This window comes from Erythrolamprus reginae, chromosome 1 (assembly GCF_031021105.1).
Source record: "Erythrolamprus reginae isolate rEryReg1 chromosome 1, rEryReg1.hap1, whole genome shotgun sequence".
NCBI lineage: Eukaryota > Metazoa > Chordata > Lepidosauria > Squamata > Dipsadidae > Erythrolamprus > Erythrolamprus reginae.
This window is the reverse complement of record NC_091950.1, coordinates 250,934,363-250,955,024: the sequence shown is the minus strand read 5'-3', so window position 1 is coordinate 250,955,024 and position 20,662 is coordinate 250,934,363. Positions and strand designations below refer to the sequence as shown.

General features: G+C 41.5%; 1 protein-coding gene across 3 annotated transcripts in view; it reads right to left on the bottom strand.

The window, feature by feature from the left end:
* LDAH (lipid droplet associated hydrolase) overlaps nucleotides 1-20,662 on the bottom strand; it is a 111,680-nt gene that overhangs the window by 18,636 nt on the left and 72,382 nt on the right. The window lies entirely within an intron of this gene.

Below are 20,662 nucleotides of genomic sequence, written 5' to 3'. Positions count from 1 at the left end.
GTGCAAACATTTCCTTTCCTCTGGGAAAATGGTAAACCTCATTCCATCTGCAGCAAGATTCATCCATCAATTTAATCTATAATCCGAACCAGCTTGCACAGCCCACTGTTATCTTGGATACAGTAAGTGCAAGTTATCCCTGGAAGCTCTTAAGTTTTTGTTTTATTACTGCAAACTCCAAATGCCAACTGGTTGATGGCTTGAAGAGAAAAATTCTAGCATATAAATTTCACTTAAAAACTTGCATTAGAAGTTGAACAGTCACAATGTGCTTGCAGCCATGTACAACGAAAGTTAGACATCTCTATAGTTAACTGAAAAACAACAAATGTTGTCAAATTAATTTAGGAATATAGAAAAGCACAGAGAAACAGCCATAACCAGTTTAATATAAAGATATTAGGGAATTAAAAATATGTTTAATACCACTTTCCATATTAACTTTTGCTCCACACAAAGCACCATAAGGTTGAAAGCAGAACTATAAATGAAGAAAAACAACAATTCATAACCAGACAACCCATAACCAGATGTTAAATAAGCAACTGGAACCTCTTGTGACAATGATCTATTTTTTTAGATCATTTAATATGATCTCATAGCAACGTGAAGAACATAAATGATTAAAAACCAAACAATAATAGAGCAATCAGATAATAATAATCCATACAACCAAGGTCCAGGATCAAGAAAAACAACCCAGTTTGCCAAAATTCTAACAATAAAGGAGAGATTATAACAGAGATACAATCTGAAGCCATAGGAATAGAATAATTAGTAACCTAGAGTATGTATGCATGCATGTATTTGTATGTATGTATGCATGCACACACATACATATAGAATATGATGTTGTATGTTAATTTCTGTAAAAAAAATTACATACAACTTGTTGTGGTTGGCTCTGGCCCAGCTCCTGCCCCAAGGAATGTGGAGGTGGGGGAAACATCCATATGCCACAGGCCTGTTTTGCTCCTGATAGAATCTCCCGACGAAGTCTCCTCTGACGAAGGAAGCGTGAGTGGCAGGGAAGAGGGGAGTTTGGCAGACAGCCCAGGAGATCAATCATCCTTATCATCCCTGGATTCTAAACAAGAACCTATGACAGACCCACGCATGCATAGAGTGATGCATAGGAGAGAACAACTGAAGGATTATTACAGGAGATAAGTGAGGCCACCTGTGGTTGGGTGAGGCTGCTGTAATTAGTGCTACAGATAAAAAGAGCAGCGTGCTGATTTAGCCTCGTGGAAGTTTATCTGATTCATAGTTTCGTCAAGATCGTGGTTTTGCTGTTTTCCTGTTCAAGATTGTGTGTGGACTTTCTGGACTTTGGAATTGGACTCAATTTCCCAGTTACTGGGTGAGAAATTGGATTGCATTTAACCTGTGCCTTGTGTGTACAAGAAAATCCCTTTGACATTTAAAAAGGGAGTTTTTTCTGCTTTTCTGTTGATAAAGACTTTGGTTTTCCTTCTATCGTGTAATGTGTGTCTTTTTGGACTAATTACCCTGTAATTACAGGCGGTTGGGACACGCCGGCAGAACACAACTAAGCATCTTTTCCAAGAGGATTGCAAAGGTAGCATCATCTACGGTAGTTTATTTCCTAATTTAGCTCAGAGACTTACAGTTTGTATGTTCTGAAAAACCCTGGGATTCTATACAAGAACTTTCTGAAAGACAATGTTTGATCCACGAGGTCAAAGCAGATGAATAGGGAAAAATATATTTGGGAAATAGCCGTTGTATCATTGTTCTGTCCAGATGATTTTTGTTAAGTTATTGTAAACCACTTGTTATGATGTGGAAGAACAGATAAAAGGGGTGGATTCAATAAAAGCAAATTAAATTATGGTGGTAATATAACTGAGTTTCCCAGGAGAAAAATGTCCCGGCTACCCTGAGGAAAGTATTATATATACTGCAACGGGGAAAAAAAAGCAGACTTCTCAAAACTGAAGGGAAAAGGGAAAAATGCCCTTCTCTTCCCTTTTCTGCAGAAGATATAAAAACTAGAAGCAGGAAGAAGATTCACCCTTTAACAAATGTTCAGGTGAATTAGCTTCAGATAAATTAATATGAGGAACTGAAGTGTAGCTCACATCTCTAGGAACTGGAACAGCAGGTAGCTTCAATAAGGTTACATAACGCAGGTGACATAGCATGAGATGGCTTGAACAGAAATTAGTCGGTCATAATTACCTCATGACACAACTATACTTTCAATGTATGGTTTGGCTGAATTTGAACCAACTGGATTATTTGCTTTCCAGGCAACTTTCTTTTTCTTGTGGCAAGCTGTTTCTCGAGTGGTATCATTGGGTCTGTACAGAGTAATACATAAACAGCTCTGTCTTTGAAGGTACAGATGGAAGAAATTGACTGTGGAAACGCTTTGTAACACTGACCAGAGGGAGAAACGGTATATACTTAAATCTTTCTGCATTCAGAAAACTAGCGGGAAGTTACTAGGTTTCTGGCTAGTAACTAGTCTAGGGAAGGCTAGAATCCTTTCTGTCAATCTTGTTTTCCCCAAATAGGGCTTTCTCACACCTATGCCTTTAAAAGATGCCATGGGAAACAATGAATATTTGCTGATTATCTCACCGGCCATGTTGCTAGCTTTTCAAAGCAGTAATAATGCTACAGTCTCAATAGATAGGTCAGATTATGTAGTGGTTGGTGGGAATGACTTTGGGAGAGAGGAGAAGAGCTGCAGTCTAGACAACCATCACACAAAGGTGTCTCAGTCCACAGGATTATGAGAAGCATCTCAGAAGGTACCATCCAAGTCCTTTGTCCTTTTAAGAGTTTATTGCTTTTGAAAGACAGTCAGTGCCTTATTGTAGCTAGATGACTTGAGACAAGATGGATATTCCTTTCTGGGGTGGGGGGGGTATGGTATGGATGAGTGTATCGATAGTAGTGTGAATGATATGTCTGGCCCACCTGACGCCCGGGAGACAGGAGAGGGAGGGGCACCGATCTCTGGGGTGGCAGGGGGTCGGAATATCCCTGTGTTGCTGGGGAGAGGCAGATATGGCGGGGGCCACAGAGTTAGCCGTTCCAGGGGAACGAGGGACCGTTGCTTAATAACGGTCCCCTGTTCTGGCTCTGTGAGCCCAATCTTGGGTATTGGTGATGAGTGTAACTCTGGCCCTGGGCTCAGGTTGCTGCTGTTGAATGCCAGGTCGGTGGTTAATAAAGCTCTCCTCATCCGGGATTTGATCCTGGATGAGGAGGCCGACCTGGCATGTATTACTGAAACCTGGCTGGGCCCGGAGGGAGGTGTTCCTCTCTCTGAAATTTGCCCAGCCGGGTTTCAGATATGGCATCAACCGCGACCCCAGGGGAGGGGGGGAGGAGTGGCTATTGTAGCCAGGGAGAGCCTTTGCCTGCGTAGACTCATTGCTCCGGAAATAGCGGGTTGCGAGTCTCTCTTGATGAAGTTGGACTTAGGAGTTCAGGTGGGCTTGTTTCTCACGTACCTGCCTCCCAGCTGCGTGTCAAAAGCCCTGCCTGTGCTACTCGAGGAGGTAGCCGGGTTGGCGGTAGAGTTCCCCAGACTTATTGTCTTGGGGGACTTCAATCTGCCGTCACTCGGCGAAACCTCTGGGTTGGCACAGGAGTTCATGGCCACCATGACAGCCGTGGACCTGACTCAAGTAGTTCAGGGTCCGACTCACGAGGGAGGGCACGCACCTGACATGGTATTCCTTTCCGAGCAATTGAGTAATGGTCTGAGACTAAGGGGCTTAGAAGTGTTGCCTTTGTCATGGTCAGACCATTTTCTACTACGGCTTGACTTCCTGGCTCCAATCCTCCCCCGCAGGGAGGCGGAACCAATGAAGATGTTCCGCCCCAGGCGCCTGATGGACCCAGAGGGCTTTCAGACGGCGCTTGGGGTTATTCCAGAGGCACTCGTCCACAGTTCGGCGGAGTCTCTCGCGGAGGCCTGGAACACGGCTGCAGCGGGGGCTCTTGACCGGATTGCGCCTTTGCGACCTCTCCGAGGCGTTAGACCCCGTAGAGCCCCATGGTTCAACGAGGAGCTCCGGGAGTTGAAACGCCAAAAGAGACGTCTAGAGAAGCGATGGAGGAAGAGTAGGTCTGAATCCGATCGAACACTTGTAAGAGCTTTTATTAAGACTTACAAAGTGGCGCTCAAGGCGGCAAGATGCGCGTACCATGCCGCCTTGATTGCATCAGCGGAATCCCGCCCGGCCGCTCTGTTTAGGGTGACCCGCTCCCTTCTCAACCAGGGGGGAGTTGGGGAGCCCTTGCAGAGTAGTGCCGAGGATTTTAACACGTTTTTCGCTGATAAAGTCGCTCGGATCCGGGCCGATCTCGACTCCAATTGTAAAACAGAGTCGACTGACAATGAGTCAGTCGAGGTGACTGGGGCACGTACTTGTCCACCTGTCTGGGAAGAGTTTGATCTGGTGACACCTGATGAAGTGGACAAGGCCATCGGAGCTGTGAGTTCCGCCACCTGTTTACTGGATCCGTGTCCCTCCTGGTTGGTTTCGGCCAGCAGGGAGGTGACACGGAGCTGGGCCCAGGAGATTACCAACGCTTCCTTGGGGAGGGGAGTTTTTCCATCACTCTATAAAGAAGCGCTTGTGCGCCCCCTCCTCAAGAAGCCCTCCCTGGACCCAGCCGTACTTAACAACTATCGTCCAGTCTCCAACCTTCCCTTTATGGGGAAGGTTGTCGAGAAGGTGGTGGCACTCCAGCTCCAGCGGTCCTTGGAAGAAGCCGATTATCTAGGTCCCCGGCAGTCGGGTTTCAGGGCCGGTTACAGCACGGAAACCGCTTTGGTCGCGTTGATGGATGATCTCTGGCGGGCCCGGGACAGGGGTTTATCCTCTGTCCTGGTGCTCCTTGACCTCTCAGCGGCTTTCGATACCATCGACCATGGTATCCTTCTGCACCGGCTGGAGGGGTTGGGAGTGGGAGGCACTGTCCTTCAGTGGTTCTCCTCCTACCTCTCTGGCCGGTCGCAGTCGGTGTTAGTGGGGGGCCAGAGGTCGACTCCTAGGTCTCTCCCTTGTGGAGTACCTCAGGGGTCGGTCCTCTCCCCCCTGCTATTCAACATCTACATGAAACCGCTGGGCGAGATCATCCAAGGACATGGGGTGAGGTATCATCAATATGCGGATGATACCCAGCTTTACATCTCCACCCCATGCCCAGTCAACGAAGCGGTGGAAGTGATGTGCCGGTGCCTGGAGGCTGTTGGGGCCTGGATGGGTGTCAACAGACTCAAGCTCAACCCGGATAAGACGGAGTGGCTGTGGGTTCTGCCTCCCAAGGACAATCCCATCTGTCCGTCCATCACCCTGGGGGGGGAATTATTGACCCCCTCAGAGAGGGTCCGCAACTTGGGCGTCCTCCTCGATCCACAGCTCACATTAGAACAACATCTCTCAGCTGTGGCGAGGGGGGCGTTTGCCCAGGTTCGCCTGGTGCACCAGTTGCGGCCCTATCTGGACCGGGACTCATTGCTCACAGTCACTCATGCCCTCATCACCTCGAGGTTCGACTACTGTAATGCTCTCTACATGGGGCTACCTTTGAAAAGTGTTCGGAAACTTCAGATCGTGCAAAATGCAGCTGCGAGAGCAGTCATGGGCCTACCTAGGTATGCCCATGTTTCACCATCACTCCGCAGTCTGCATTGGCTGCCGATCAATTTCCGGTCACAATTCAAAGTGTTGGTTATGACCTTTAAAGCCCTTCATGGCATCGGACCAGAATATCTCCGAGACCGTCTCCTGCCGCACGAATCCCAGCGACCGATTAGGTCCCACAGAGTGGGCCTTCTCCGGGTCCCGTCAACTAAACAATGTCGGTTGGCGGGCCCCAGGGGAAGAGCCTTCTCTGTGGCGGCACCGACTCTCTGGAACCAACTCCCCCCGGAGATTAGAACTGCCCCTACTCTTCCTGCCTTCCGTAAACTCCTTAAAACCCACCTTTGCCGTCAGGCATGGGGGAACTGAAACATCTCCCCTGGGCACGTTTAATTTATGCATGGTATGTCTGTGTGTGTGACTGTTAGCATATGGGGTTTTTTAAATATTTAAATATTTTAAATTGTCTGATTGCTTATGATTTGTTTTTTACATGTTGTGAGCCGCCCCGAGTCTTCGGAGAGGGGCGGCATACAAATCTAAGTAATAAATAAATAAATAAATAAATTGATTTCTTACTAAATAGTAGGACAATTTAATCTGCTGTTGTTATAGCAAAAACAGCAATGAGGGTATATTGGGTTTTATTAAAACATTTCTTATTCTGATGCTTTAAGCATTCTGTATAAGTTCCTTATTCTACTTTAACACTAACTTGTAGGGTGACTCTTAAAGCTAATTTCTAACATCCTTCCTGAAGTGGTCATTAGGAGGAGAACTCACTCTTGCAGTGATTGAACCAATGTATGGGTCAAGATGTAGGTATCCTGTAGGTCTTTAAAATGCAGAAAAGGAAGGACAAATGAATGCATGCTTCTTTCAGGATTAATATTTTGTTAATGAGTCATTCTATCATCCTTAGATTTACTACTGAGGAGCTCAGGAGCAGAACTTTGAAAACAGAAGCCTACTAATTCAGGCTTAATTTCCTGATTAAAGGTAAAGATTCCCCTCGCACTTATGTGCTAGTCATAGTCATGTAGCCGGCATGACTAAACGCCAAAGACACACGGAAGGCTATTACCTTCCCACCAAAGGTGGCCCCTATTTTTCTACTTGCATCTTATACGTGCTTTTGAACTGCTAAGTTGGCAGTAGCTGGGGCAAGTAACGGGAGCTCATCCCATTACGTGGCACTAGGGATTCAAACCGCTGAACTGCCGACCTTTCGAATGACCAACTCAGGGTCTTAGCCACTAAGCCACCACCTCCCTTCAATTTGTTGATTACAGAGGTGTTATACTATCAAAAGTATCACTTTTGCAATATTGTGGCAATATTTGTATCTGATGACACATCAGTAGTCCAATGTTCTTCCCCGATCAACAATTTCATTGCTACATGTGGGCAGTTTAATCCTACCTACTGCAACTTGTTTGGCAGTATGTTTTTTTTTAAGTCAATTTATTTTCAGTATCTTCTTTTCTCACCTCTCTTTCCTTTCCATCTCTTAATGTGCACTAGGTGAGTCACTCCAAGTGAGCTCTCCTACAAATGACTGCCTCAGGAAGGATGTTAAGCAACTCCCAAACTAGACTTCGTGTTTTTTGGAAGTTATGAGCAGTTTCACTATCAAAGCATTCAGGTTTCATGAGTAATATTTATGGTGGAAATAAAACTGACAGCTTTTAATTTGTTTTTTGTTTTAAAAAAACACATAATTATGGAAGCCAAACTTGCTTTCCTTTTCTCAGTCAGGACATCTGTAGAGAAATCAAAGTTCTTATGAGCAATAAAACAACTTGTTAAATTCCTACCCACCCACCTTTTCTTTCCCTCATTCGGAAAGAAGGTAAGTTATAAATGAGGGTCAGTCTGACAAATGACTAGGTCTGTCAACACAATAAATCCTTTAAAAGCCATTTGTTTCTTTTCACCAAATTAGCGTTAGCATCCCATCCTTAAATAGGGGAAACTTCAGCTCATTTTCAAAGAGAGGAACAAAGCAGATAGAGAGTACAAACCACAATTAAGGACCATCTTGGGGAGGTAAGTCCTCAGACAACATTAAGCAAACATTTTAGTCAGGCATCACACAGGAAAACAAACAGTAGCAGAGGAAATGTGAAAGTTATTATTCCTTGGTCTACCTTCCTGAAAGGCAGGTGATAAAATATGTTTCCAGGGCTAAGAAAACATTCTTTGAAAATATGTATTATGGAATATAATTTCTTACCTCAATCACAAATGGGCATTTAACAACTTTGCTTGAGCCTAAACATGGGGACTCTACCAAGAGAGAGAAACTTTGTTTTCATTTAGGCAACCTAATGTATAGACCCTGGATAAAAGCCTTGGAAAAGATGATTATGTACGCTCATATATTTTCTAAGATTAGGTGTGTCGTGGAAGACAGATAGACTACTGCAGTATTCTAAAACTGCACACATTAACAACAGGAAAAGAGACAGTATGACAAAATAATATAGACACATGCATCTCCTTCTATTGATGTGGTGAAGGTGAGAAGATTATGATGGTGATGATGAAGAGGAAACAATAAACATCTCCTCAGTGTGTTTTTCTTTCCAGTACAAATATGTATTTGTGCAACTATTTGCATGCACAAATAGAAGGGAAAAAAAACTTGTACCTTACTTTTTTTTTTGTAGGAATAGATGTAATGGCATCATGAGGGATGCCAGAGTCAACTACAGGACACTGTCACTTAACAACCCTAGATATAGAGACGATATGGGCAGTCGGGGCAATTGAAGTGAACCCTATGGTTATAAATGCAGAAGTTATAATTTTGATCATATAACTGTGGGTGCATTGCAGTGGCTGTAACTTCAATGTTCAGTTGTAACTAGCAATTGTTCGGTGCCACCATAACTTGGAATGGTCATTGAACAAGGGCTACCAGTAATCCATTGTATTATTTTGCTTGCAATGAGATGCAGACTGTAATTGGATTTAAAACTACGAATCTGGAATGAATCTTATAAAGCACTGGTAATTCAGGAAGGGATAAGGAAATGAAAATGTCACTAATCTTTTATTCTTAATATAGAATCTGATAGATTCTGATAGAAGTCAGCATTTCAAATTAGAAGAATTGAGTTATAGATCAAGTTACAGTGGTACCTCTATTTACGAACTTAATTCGTTCCGTGACCAGGTTCTTAAGTAGAAAAGTTTGTAAGAAGAATCAATTTTTCCCATAGGAATCAATGTAAAAGCAAATAATGTGTGCGATTGGGAAAATCACAGGGAGGGTGGAGGCCCTGTTTCCTCCCAGGAGATTCCTAGAGAGGCCCCATGGAGGCTTCTCCCTGCCTTTTCCAGTTACAGTTTCGGAGGCTCGGGTTTGTAAGTGGAAAATGGTTCTTGAGAAGAGGCAAAAAAATCTTGAACACACGGTTCTTATCTAGAAAAGTTTGTAAATAGAGGCATTTGTATTTGCATTTCATAATATGGAACGTTTAAGTAACTCTAGCTCCATGGTTCAGTTTCTCTCTCTATGATGTTCTAATGTCTCCAAAATTATTTATAATGTTTTCATAAAATAAAAATAAGCTTTATGATATGCAGAAAGTTAGCAGAAAGTTAAGATGATGCATGACAGATCCATACATAAATCCCACAGAGGGATATATTGGATTATGAGTAATACTAACAGAAAAATGACTGGACAATTTTACAAGAAGAGTTGAATTAATATGTGTATGAAAGAACACAGACAGAGAGATTTCAAATTGCACCACACCACTTTACTGTCAATTTAACTAATGGTAACAATAATAATGCCATTATGCTTTTTAACTTTAAAAATATGATCAGAAATAGTATGTCAACTGAAAAATAGTAAGTTAATTGATTAATTAAGTCTTGCTTGGGTGCTGACTCTGGCGAAAACTAGAACTAGATGTATTTTATACCTAGGATTGTTTGATTTTAGCCAGCCTCTGAGGTAAAATAATTCCAATTCATATCATTTAAACAGCACCTAAATATGGGCTTATGTATCTACATAAGATTGATGAATCACTCATTCAACTGCCTTACCACATCTTCATTGCATATTTGCCCATCATGCTAGGCCAAATTATATTTGGATTGATCTGGTTCAGGGCAGACCATTACTGATTAATTGGGCTTAATAGTGTTGAACCTGTACATCAAGCTTTCTAACTTATTTCTTGAGTTTGCTTGGCAGATGCTATTAAACTCAGTGCTTCTATAGGTCAAACTAAAAGACAGGAATAGCTTTAATTTATGTACTGCAAATGAAGTAATAATTTATGTACATATAAACAAAGAGTGTCCCCCCATTCCTCCAACTTTTTAATGATTGCGATGACTTCTCCATATTTCTTCTTTCTATTTCAGATATAATTTTCAATTTCTATGGTCATTTTTTTATATATATTCAACGTTTTCTACAACTAGTTAACTCACTTGTGCTCAGCCATGGAAAGCTTTTGTGAAAAACACAGTTGTTGTGGCATTTGTCATTCAATCTTTTCAGAAATATTTTCATCTGTAGGACTTAAAATACCGTATGTATAGCTAATCTTTTCTTAGCAATCTCAGTTGGAGCCAGCAATTTCATCACTAAGTGATGTGGTCACTAGGTGAAACACCACATGACCGCAACAGGCGTATCTTTTTCTTTTGTGTACACTGAGAACATATGCACCAAGACAAATTCCTTGTGTGTCCAATCATACCTGGCCAATAAAGAATTCTATTCTATTCTATTCTGACATAACTTCTACTAGTCATTAAGTAAATCAACATGGGTTTGTTAAATGAGACATCAGGTGGCAGTGACTTGCAATTTTACTACCAACTTCTCCACTGATTCTGCTTGTCAGAGGTCAGTTGAGAAATGTTCAAATGATAATCATGTGACTGTGGAATGCAACCATGCTTGTGAGAACTGGCTGTACAGTTACTGTCTCACTGCTGCCATAACTTTGAAGGGTAGTTGAACAGGGCAGGTGGTCTACCTGTAATCTGTTTTGTTACACAATTCAACATTCTTCTAATATTAAGCATACTTTAGCTCAAAATTATGTAATGACATCAGTACATAAAATCTATCCAGATGGTCACCAAGAATCAACAATGTCACGAGGACGCATTATCCATCCAAAAATATAATTATAAGTCCTGACTCCTGCCTAAATAAAGGATATTTATTTATTTAATTTTGATAGCCGCCCATCTGAAGTGGTTCTAGGAAGCTAACAAGCGTAAAATCAAATTAAAAACAATTAGAATATAGTACAGAAATAAATATATAAGGCAGCTGGGAAAAAACTCATCACAGATGTCAATATAGGCAGGAAATGGGGCACATCACATAATTAGGGTCCCACGTCCAGGCACAAAGCTTACCCTGGTGCAATTTGCCTACTCCAGTGATGGCGAACCTATGGCGGAGGTGCCACAAGCGGCCTTCTGCCGCACGAATCCCAGCGACCGATTAGGTCCCACAGAGTTGGCCTTCTCCGGGTCCCGTCGACTAAACAATGTCGTTTGGCAGGTCCGAGGGGAAGAGCCTTCTCTGTGGCGGCCCCAACTCTCTGGAACCAGCTCTCCCCAGAGATTAGAACTGCCCCCACCCTCCTTGCCTTCCGTAAACACCTTAAAACCCACCTTTGCCGCCAGGCATGGGGGAATTGAGATATCTCCCCCGGGCCTATACAATTTATGTATGGTATGTTTGTATATATGTCTGATTAATAATGAGGTTTTCAAAAATGTTTTTAAATTATTAGCTTTGTTATGAATTGTTCTATTGCTGTTGTGAGCCGCCCCGAGTCTACGGAGAGGGGCGGCATATATATATGTATAATATTGTAATATTTTGAGTGTCTATGTGACGTTTTGGTGAAATCACATTCACCATCATCAGGCTGAAGTTTTAAGCTTCGTGCTGCTGTAAATATGGAATGTTTGCAACTGCCATTTGTTCCTTATATATAGTGTTGGGGGTGGAGATTTGGTTTGAATGTAGCAAATAGATTGGGTGACTATGTTTTAGTGATTTGATTACTATTAATAATTAATAATTGCTATTACTATTAATATTACACGGGGCAAAACCCGAACTCAGAACAATCTACATACATATACCCGTGAAAATCTACGAAAACATATATATATAAATAAATATCTGCTGGCACATGAGCTGTTGCCGTGGTTCAGCTCCAGAAAACATGTGTACACTGGCCATCTGATTTTTAGCTCACATGGAGGCTCTGGGAGGTTGTTTTCGGCCTCTGAAGTGCCTCTGTGGGGGCGGGAGAGGGCATTTTTGGCCTCCCCAGGCTCTAGGGAAGACTCTGGAGTGCAGGGAGAGTGAAAAATGGACCTACTGAGCCCAGCTGAAGTTGGGAAATGGGGGTGGGGGCAGGGGGGATCGTTTGGACATGCATGGGGGCGGGGCAGCATTGAATTATGAGTGTGTGCAATAGCGTGTGTGCAATAGCGTGTGTGCAATAGCGCTTTCTGCACCTGAGGGGGAAAAGGTTCGCCTTTACTGGCCTACCCCATCCACACATTCCACATAACGAATCAAAGGAAATTGATCAATTTTTGTATCACTCCTTTAAAAGCACGACAAACATGTTGGTTGCATTCCAGCTTTCTAACCTCCCTAGTTCACTGATACATTGATTCTCAGGCTCACTCACGGAACTGATAAGGGCAAGAGGGGAGGGGATGAGAGGAGAGTGAAAGGAGAAAGAAAAGAAAAATATAAGCTCTTCGCTTCTCCTTCCTGCTCATTATCCACTGTTCAGCCCTCAGGTTGCCAATTATTAAATAGGATTTGTATCCAGTTATGCTCATTTATGCTCCGAGTCTACGGAGAGGGGCAGCATATAAATCCAATAAATCTAATCTCATTTTGGTATAAAATGGGAAGTAAATATTTTTCATTTCATTTTTAATCATTTCAAATGCTGTTTTCCCAAGATAAGGAATCCCCCCCCCCCCAAAAAAAAATATCTTCCATCACTGCCAAATATTGTAAAATAAACCATCTTTAGTACTCTTTTGGTCAGTAAACAGAAATTTAAAAAAAAACAACAACCAAGGAAATTCCTCCAGAGAAGTCACAGATTTAAGATTGAAAGGAAGGACTGCATGTAAGGTGGGGGCCTGGGGCCTTACTGTGCTTATCTGTATCTTTGCTGTCATCCAGACGTTAACCTTTGACCCAGAAGCCTGCCTCTCTCAAAAAGGCTTGCAGTGTTTGCCCATTATGTAATGTCTGTACTTTTGTGGAAATTTTACAGAAACAAATGGAGGAAGTTTGCCAGTCAAGCTAGTGGATAATAAATCCTGTGTGCTATTAGATACAGACCCGTCTGCCCTCACCTTAAATCAGCTACTTACAAGCTCAATGGAAAATATTTTTCAGTAAGTTGTTAAAAAGTCAGAAAAACAAAGCAACCTGCACCAAACCCCACATTGTGTTCATAATATGAATGATAAAGAAAGTATATTTCACTCCCTCACTTTTTGGGTGCTTTTTCATATGCTACTTAATATTTGGAGGAAGATATTTTGTTTGGAAGGTGGTTAAGCATCTTTATTTTTCCAAAGGGGGAAACCTTTTGAGGAATAATAAAATGTAACAAAGTGGATGAAAGTGTTAAAGTATTCTGAGGTAGCTACCTATTTTGTCTTCTTGTGTTTCCTTTTCCTTTGTCTAACTGGCACCTTTGTGAGGACGTTAAAACCCATCTATGTCACCAGGCATGGGGAAATTAATATACCCTTAGCTGTTTTGCTTTATGTATGGTTTGCTCAGGTTGTATGATTGTTTTTTTTAAAAAATAAGGGTTTTTAAATTGTTTTAATATTGGATTTGTACATGATGTTCTGGTTGTTGTGACCTGCTCTGAGTCCTCGGAGAGGGGCGGCATACAAATCTAATAAATTAATAATAATAATAATAATAATAATAATAATAATAATAATAATAATTGTGCTGTTACTGTTAAGAACAGCATATTGCAGGGCTGTCAAACACAATTTCATTGAGTGCTGCATCAGAGTTGTGTTTGACTTTGGGGGCTGGGGTGGGTGTGACCACCTCAATGTCACTCATGTCAGGGGTGCCTCTGGTGGCCTGAGCGCTTTGCCAGGGAAAAGGGGCTCCCAAGCTCAGTTTTCAGCTGCGACAGCCTCCTGCAACCCCCGGCCAGCAAAAACGGAGCTCCATTTTGGCTGGCCGAGGCATGATGAGCCAGACCTTTGTTGTTTACAGGGTGGCCCTGTGGCCCAGATATAAATACCCCGTAGGCCAGATCCGGCCCCTGGGCCTTGAGTTGGACACTTCAGTGTATGCCGTTGTAGGTTCCTGATATCTGCTGAAATAATTTTCCCTTTCAATTGGATAGAATTTTGGCAGTTTCTTAGCAATAGGGGAATCATATCCCTGGGAAGAAGTGGGGGCCAAAATAGGCAGGAGGGATACCCATTAGGTCAGTGATGGCAAACCTATGGCATGGGTGCCACAGGTGGCACACAGAGCCATATCTGCTGGAACGTGAGCCTTTACCCTAGTTCAGCTCTAATGTGCATATGCATGCTGGCCAGCTGATTTTCAGCTCCCCCAGAGGCTCTGGGAGGGCATTTTTAGCTTCCAGAGAGTCTCTGGGGGATGGGGGAGGGAATTTTTGCCTCTGGAGCCTGGGGAGGGCGAAAAATGAGCCTACCTGGCCCACCAAAGTTTGGGAAGTGGGCTGTTTCAGGCCTGCAAAGGGCCTTGGGGGGGGGGAGGCCATTTTCACAATCCCCAGGCATTGAATTATGGGTGTGGCACTCATGCATGCGCGATGGCACACGCACACATGCTTTCAGCACCCAAGGGAAAAAAGGTTCGCCATCATTATTAGGACAGTTTAATTTAGTGGTTAAAACTCCTAGAAGTCAGGAGACTGAGTGTTCCCCACTTTAGGCATGAAAGTAATCTGGTGTCTTTGGACCACTCCCCCCCCTTCAGCCCCACCTCACAAGGGTGGTTGTAATGGGGAAAATAAAAGAAGAAGCGGAGAATGAGGCATGTTCCCCATATTGAGTTATTTCTAAAAATAATAAAGGTGGGATAAAAATCAAATCAAATCAAAATAAATAAGATATGTCTGTAACAGGCTTAGGTTATTTTCTATTTTTATCCTGGGATCAGTGATGGGCTACCAAAAGTTTTACTACCACACTATGGGCGTGGCTTATGCATTTGTTTCAAATGATGTCAGCAATTTGAAGTACAGTACTTGAAAGAAGGAAAACTAAACAACAAAAAGTTGAAAAATAGTTTGCACAAAAAATACAACCTGAAGGAACAAACAATAACAGAAATCATGGGAAAAAACCAACATGTAATAGTAATAGCAAAGAAAATGAACAGATACGAAGGATGAATAAAACAATATTGTGAAAATCTCCAATTCAGAAGGAACCAATACCTCTTCTACCTATTCCTTGTTGAAAACCGAGTCCAAACTAATGTTCACAAATGTAAAGAAAAAGCTTTGAACTTTTGGAAAGAACTCTGGGAAAACCCAGTGGAATGCAACAAAACTGCTTTCTGGATCAAAGATATTCAACAACAAACAACACGAAAAAAAATGGAAAATATAATAACAACTGACATGGCTGCAAAACAAACAAAGAAGGTCAAGAACTGAAGTGCACCTGGCCTGGACAAATTGCATGGATACTGGCTAAAAACCTCTGACCAGCATCCATCATTGCATGGCCACTCAATTTGATAAAATGCTTCAAAATGCAACAAGGGAAGACTGATTAACAGCTGGCTAAACATCCAGAAAAGGGCACAGAACCATGCAACTATCACCCAATTACTTGTCTAGCAACAATGTTCAAACTTTTTACAAGAATACTGACAAATTCAGTATTCAATCATCTGATGGAAAACAGTTTGTATCCAGTTGGTAGAACAAAAAGGAAATTATAACCAAAAGGAACAAAAGATCAACTGCTCATTGACAAAATGGTACTAAAAATGCAAAAGGAAGAAAAATAAATAGAAGAAATAGAACTGAGAAATGGAAGCATAGTGAAAGCATTAAAAATGGATGAGTGCTACAAATACCTACACGAATGGAAAAGTCAAAGAGGCAACACAAAAAGAATACATTGGGAGGGTCCACAAAATATTAAAATCAAAGGTGAATGCTGGAAACATAGTTAAAAGCCATTAATACATGGACAGTTCCAGTGATACGCTACTCAGCTGGAATCATCAACTGGACTTTGGCTGAACTGGAAAACGTGGACTGTAAAACATGTAGACTTTTGAATATGGAGGAACCCTACTTAGCAGTAGTGACTGTGAAAGGGATCTTGAACTCTTGGTGGATAATCAACTAAATATGAGCCAGCAATGTGCAGCAACGGCTAAAAAGGCCAACACAATCCTAAACTGTATCAACAGGGGGATATACTCCAAGACCAGAGAGGTATTAATCCCACTCTATAACGCCCTGGTCAGACCACATTTGGAGTACTGCATTCAGTTCTGGTCACCACACTTCAAAAGAGACATAGAAACTCTGGAGAAGGTGCAGAAAAGAGCAACCAAAATGATTAGGGGACTAGTAACTAAAATTTATGAAGAGAGATTGCTGGAACTGGGCATAGATAGCCTAGAGAAAAGAAGCGCCAGGGGGGACATGATAGCAATCTACAGGGACTTGAGGGGTTGCCACAGAGAGGAGGCGGTCACACTGTTTTCCAGGACACCAGAGGGCCAGACGAGGAACAATGGTTGGAAGCTGACCAAGGAGAGATTCAACCTAGAAATAAGGAAGAACTTCCTGACCATCAGAGCGATCAACTAGTGGAACAGCCTGCCAGCGGAGATGGTGAACTCCCTAATTTTGGACATTTTCAAGAGGAGACTGGACTGTCATTTGGCTGGGGTGCTGTAGGATTTCCTGCTTAAGAAGGGGGTTGGACTTGATGACCTGCAAGGTTCCTTTCAACTCTAATAAATACATAAATAAATATGTACCACACTTTACATCCACAAAGTGATATTGATAGGTTGTACCTGCCAAGAAAAATAGGACTCAGAGGGCTTTATTTCAAATACATTAAAGCTGTAGAAGAAAAATTAAGTTTGAATGATTATATGACCCAAAGTACAAAACAGAAAACTTAAAAACAAAGGCAGAATATAAGGAAAAACAGATAAAATAGATGAAAAACCAAAGCTCTGAATGGACAATACTTGAGAAATATTGAAGGAAAATGTGATGACAACCTTACATGAGCATGGGTTAAGATGGGAACCATCAGAGTCCTTTAGAAATTGGGCGGCATATAAATTAAATTAATAAATCAAGAAAGAAAGGGAAGGTTTGATACACGCTGCTCAAAAACAAGCACTACAAACTATTGCCATGAAAGCAAAGATACAAAAATCCACTGACAATCCAAACTGCCGACTTTGCAACAAAGTCGAAACTATTTCACACTTTATATGTGAGTGCAGCAAAATCGCACAAACTGATTACAAAGCTAGACATGACCAAGTTGCTTATTTAGTTCATTGGTCATTATGTAAAAAATACGACATACCTGTATCCGTAAAATCATGGGAACAGAAAGTGGGAAAAGTTAACGAAAATGAGATGGTGAAGATATTGTGGGGCTTTCGAATATAGACAGATTGTCATTTGGAACACAACACGGTTGTGTTCACGGTTGTCGAGGGCTGAAGAGTACTTTATTGATATCACTGTACCAAGAGATGCCAGGGTAAAAGAAAAAGTACTGGAAAAAAATTATGAAATAACGCTACCTGGCCATCAAAACTACATGGCTATGAATGAAACATGTAACCGTGATATCCATTGTCATTTTAAGATCTTTTAGCTAAATATTGAATGGTATATTGTTGACCACCATGCTTTCTTTCCTGATTGCTGAAACTTCCTATGTACCTTGAAGCTTATGTTTTATTCTGCTGAAATTCTCCCATTAACAACAACATAACCAAGACTTTGCTTGAGGCCACACTCCTTCTAAATGGTGTTTTACTTTTTGAGTTTGATGGAAGGCGGGCTGGGCACTTAGTCTTGTTATAATTAGGTTTTCTAAATCTCATTTCCTTTTTAGAGGAGAGAAAACATATTGTTGTGAGTAAGGTCCGGACGTGGTAATGAGTCCCTGGCAGGTTAGTTTGTGCTAGGAAACACATCATTTTAAAGGAAACATTTACCTTCTCTTCTCATCATGGATTTTATTGCAATTATAGCAATGAGACAGAAACAAATGCCAAAGGTAACACATACACACTCACACACACACTTTTAGTGAGTTGCTTAACACAAACCTCCTGGAGAGAGGGAATAAATTCATTTGCTGAACATTTCTGAACCATACCTAATGGGTTATTGAAGGGCAAATGGATATAATGTTTGTTCCAAATTTATTTCACTGCACACTCACAGATTGGTAAATCCAAGTAAGAATAGTTACGATTGCTGACCAAGATATTGTCAGTTACTGCTAATATGAAGCAGATGGTACAGGACATGCCACTTCCTAGATTACTTACCTATACAGGAAGCCTAGGAGTTTGTTACTATATAAAACCCCTTTACTCTCACAGTCTTAATGTTTGCGGGCATTTCCTTTCAACTCAGCCAACCACAATGATTCATTTCCAAGGAAGGGGACTCATCGAAATCGACGAATATTTAATTTTATTTAAAGGCTGCTAGTAAAGTCCGGCCAAACAAAACCAGTCATTCCAAAAGGGTTTAATTACATGAAGAACATGGGGAGTTGTCAGAGGATCAAATCCCCAAGAGCTCATTCTCTGATCATTGCATGATCAATGTTTTCTGTGCTTCCTTCCAGACAGGAGTCTGGCAATGGCCTATTTAGCTGTGAAAGAACAAATACGGTATTTATTTATTTATTTATTTTATTTATTTATCAGATTTGTATGCCGCCCCTCTCCATAGACTCGGGGTGGCTAACAACAATAATAATGCAATGTAAACAAATCTAATATTTAAGTTAATTTAAAAACCCCAATTTAAGAAACCAATCATACATACAGACATACCATGCATAAATTTTATAAGCCTAGGGGGAAGGGAAAGTCTCAATTCCCCCATGCCTGACGACAGAGGTGGGTTTTAAGGAGCTTATGAAAGGCAAGGAGGGTGGGGGCAACTCTGATAACTGGGGGGAGTTGGTTCCAAAGGGTCGGGGCCGCCACAGAGAAGGCTCTTCTCCTGGGTCCCGCCAGACAACATTGTTTAGTTGACGGGACCCGGAGAAGGCCAACTCTGTGAAACCTAACTGGTCGCTGGGATTCATGCGGCAGAAGGCGGCCCCAGAGATATTCTGATATGATAGTCTTACCCTGCTAAATTTCAAAATTATAACCCTTAGAAAAATGATACCATATTGTCCAAAGGAATGAGGTATGGAGTGCAAGATGGAAAGCCTCCCACTTTTTCACCTATCAAATTGACATGGAACAAACCTGTTTTGCCTCCATTATGTTCCCAATATTTCTCGTCCGTCACAGGTTTTATCCATGCACAGTCTGCCCAGGATCTCTATTCTGTAGTGGGCTAAACTGATATATACAATTAGCTATATTGTTCACTGAAATGTTGGGGATTTCTATGGGTATAAAGAACTTATTTGTAATGAATTATTTGAAGGCACTGAGGTGCCTTCAAAAGGCACTGAGATGAATAGCAGAATTAACAGAGTTGGAAGTGACCTTGGAGATCTACTAGTTCAGAGGTCCTCAAACGTGGCAACTTTAAGACTTGTGGATTTCAACTTCCAGAATTCTCCAGCCAGCATAGCATAGCTTAAAGTTGCCAAGTTTGAAGATCTGTGTTCTAGTCCAACTCCCTGCTCAAGCAGGAGACACTTTATCATTTTGGACAAGTGGCTGTCCAAATGACTGTAGAGCAACTACAATATTTGGAGGGAAAGAGTTCCAATAATTACGGTAATTGTTTTCACTGTTCTAGGTTAGATGGCTCCTTGTTAAATTTCCATTTTTTTTGTCAAAGATGCAATTTAGTCATAGCTGCATTACACAATGGGTTGGAATGGGATATCCCTAATTTTTTTTCCTGGGCTTTTCTTTTGAAGGAGATGGTTGCAGTTAAGTATTATTTTAAGGCTTACCACTCAATTATCATATCTTTCCACTTCAAAATAGTGGGAACAGCACAATAAATTTTCAGGAAGTGTACCTCTGAAATATAGCAGAGAAGGGATTGTTTCTAAAGTTATTAAAAAAGGGAGCAAAAAGGTTTAACATTTTAAAACAGAAAGAGAAAACAAGCACTATTAAGGAAACATGGAATACATTTTTTTAAAAAACCCTGTGTCTGGAGATGTTTGCTTGCTTTTGCAAATGTTCTGAGTTGCAGTTCTGATTAATTTCCTGTCAATGATGGAAGGCTCCGATTCAGAAGAGGTTTTTAACCACAAGAATTGAAAAAAAGGTGCTTTTTGGCACTGCCATTCTACTGTTTTTTTAAACCTAGTCATTGCTCCCTCTTGTCCAATAAGGATAGGGAGTTTTGGCAGCAATATAGCAATAAGTACTACCGTAAGCACAGACAACTGTTGGAGAGTAACCTTCCAATTTAGCCCACAGCAATACATATACATACACACATACACACATACACACATACACACATACATACATACATACATACATACATACATACAATTTATTTCTTTGTTTGTCAAGTACATATTGGTAATATACATAGATATAACATTGTTTATGCACATATTTATTTATTTATTTATTTATTGGATTTGTATGCCGCCCCTCTCCGGAGACTTGGGGCGGCTAACAGCAATAATAAGACAGCGTACAATAATAATCCAATAATAAAAATGATTAAAAACCCATTAATATTAAAAACAAACATACATACAGACATACCATGCATAAAATTGTAAAGGCCTAGGGG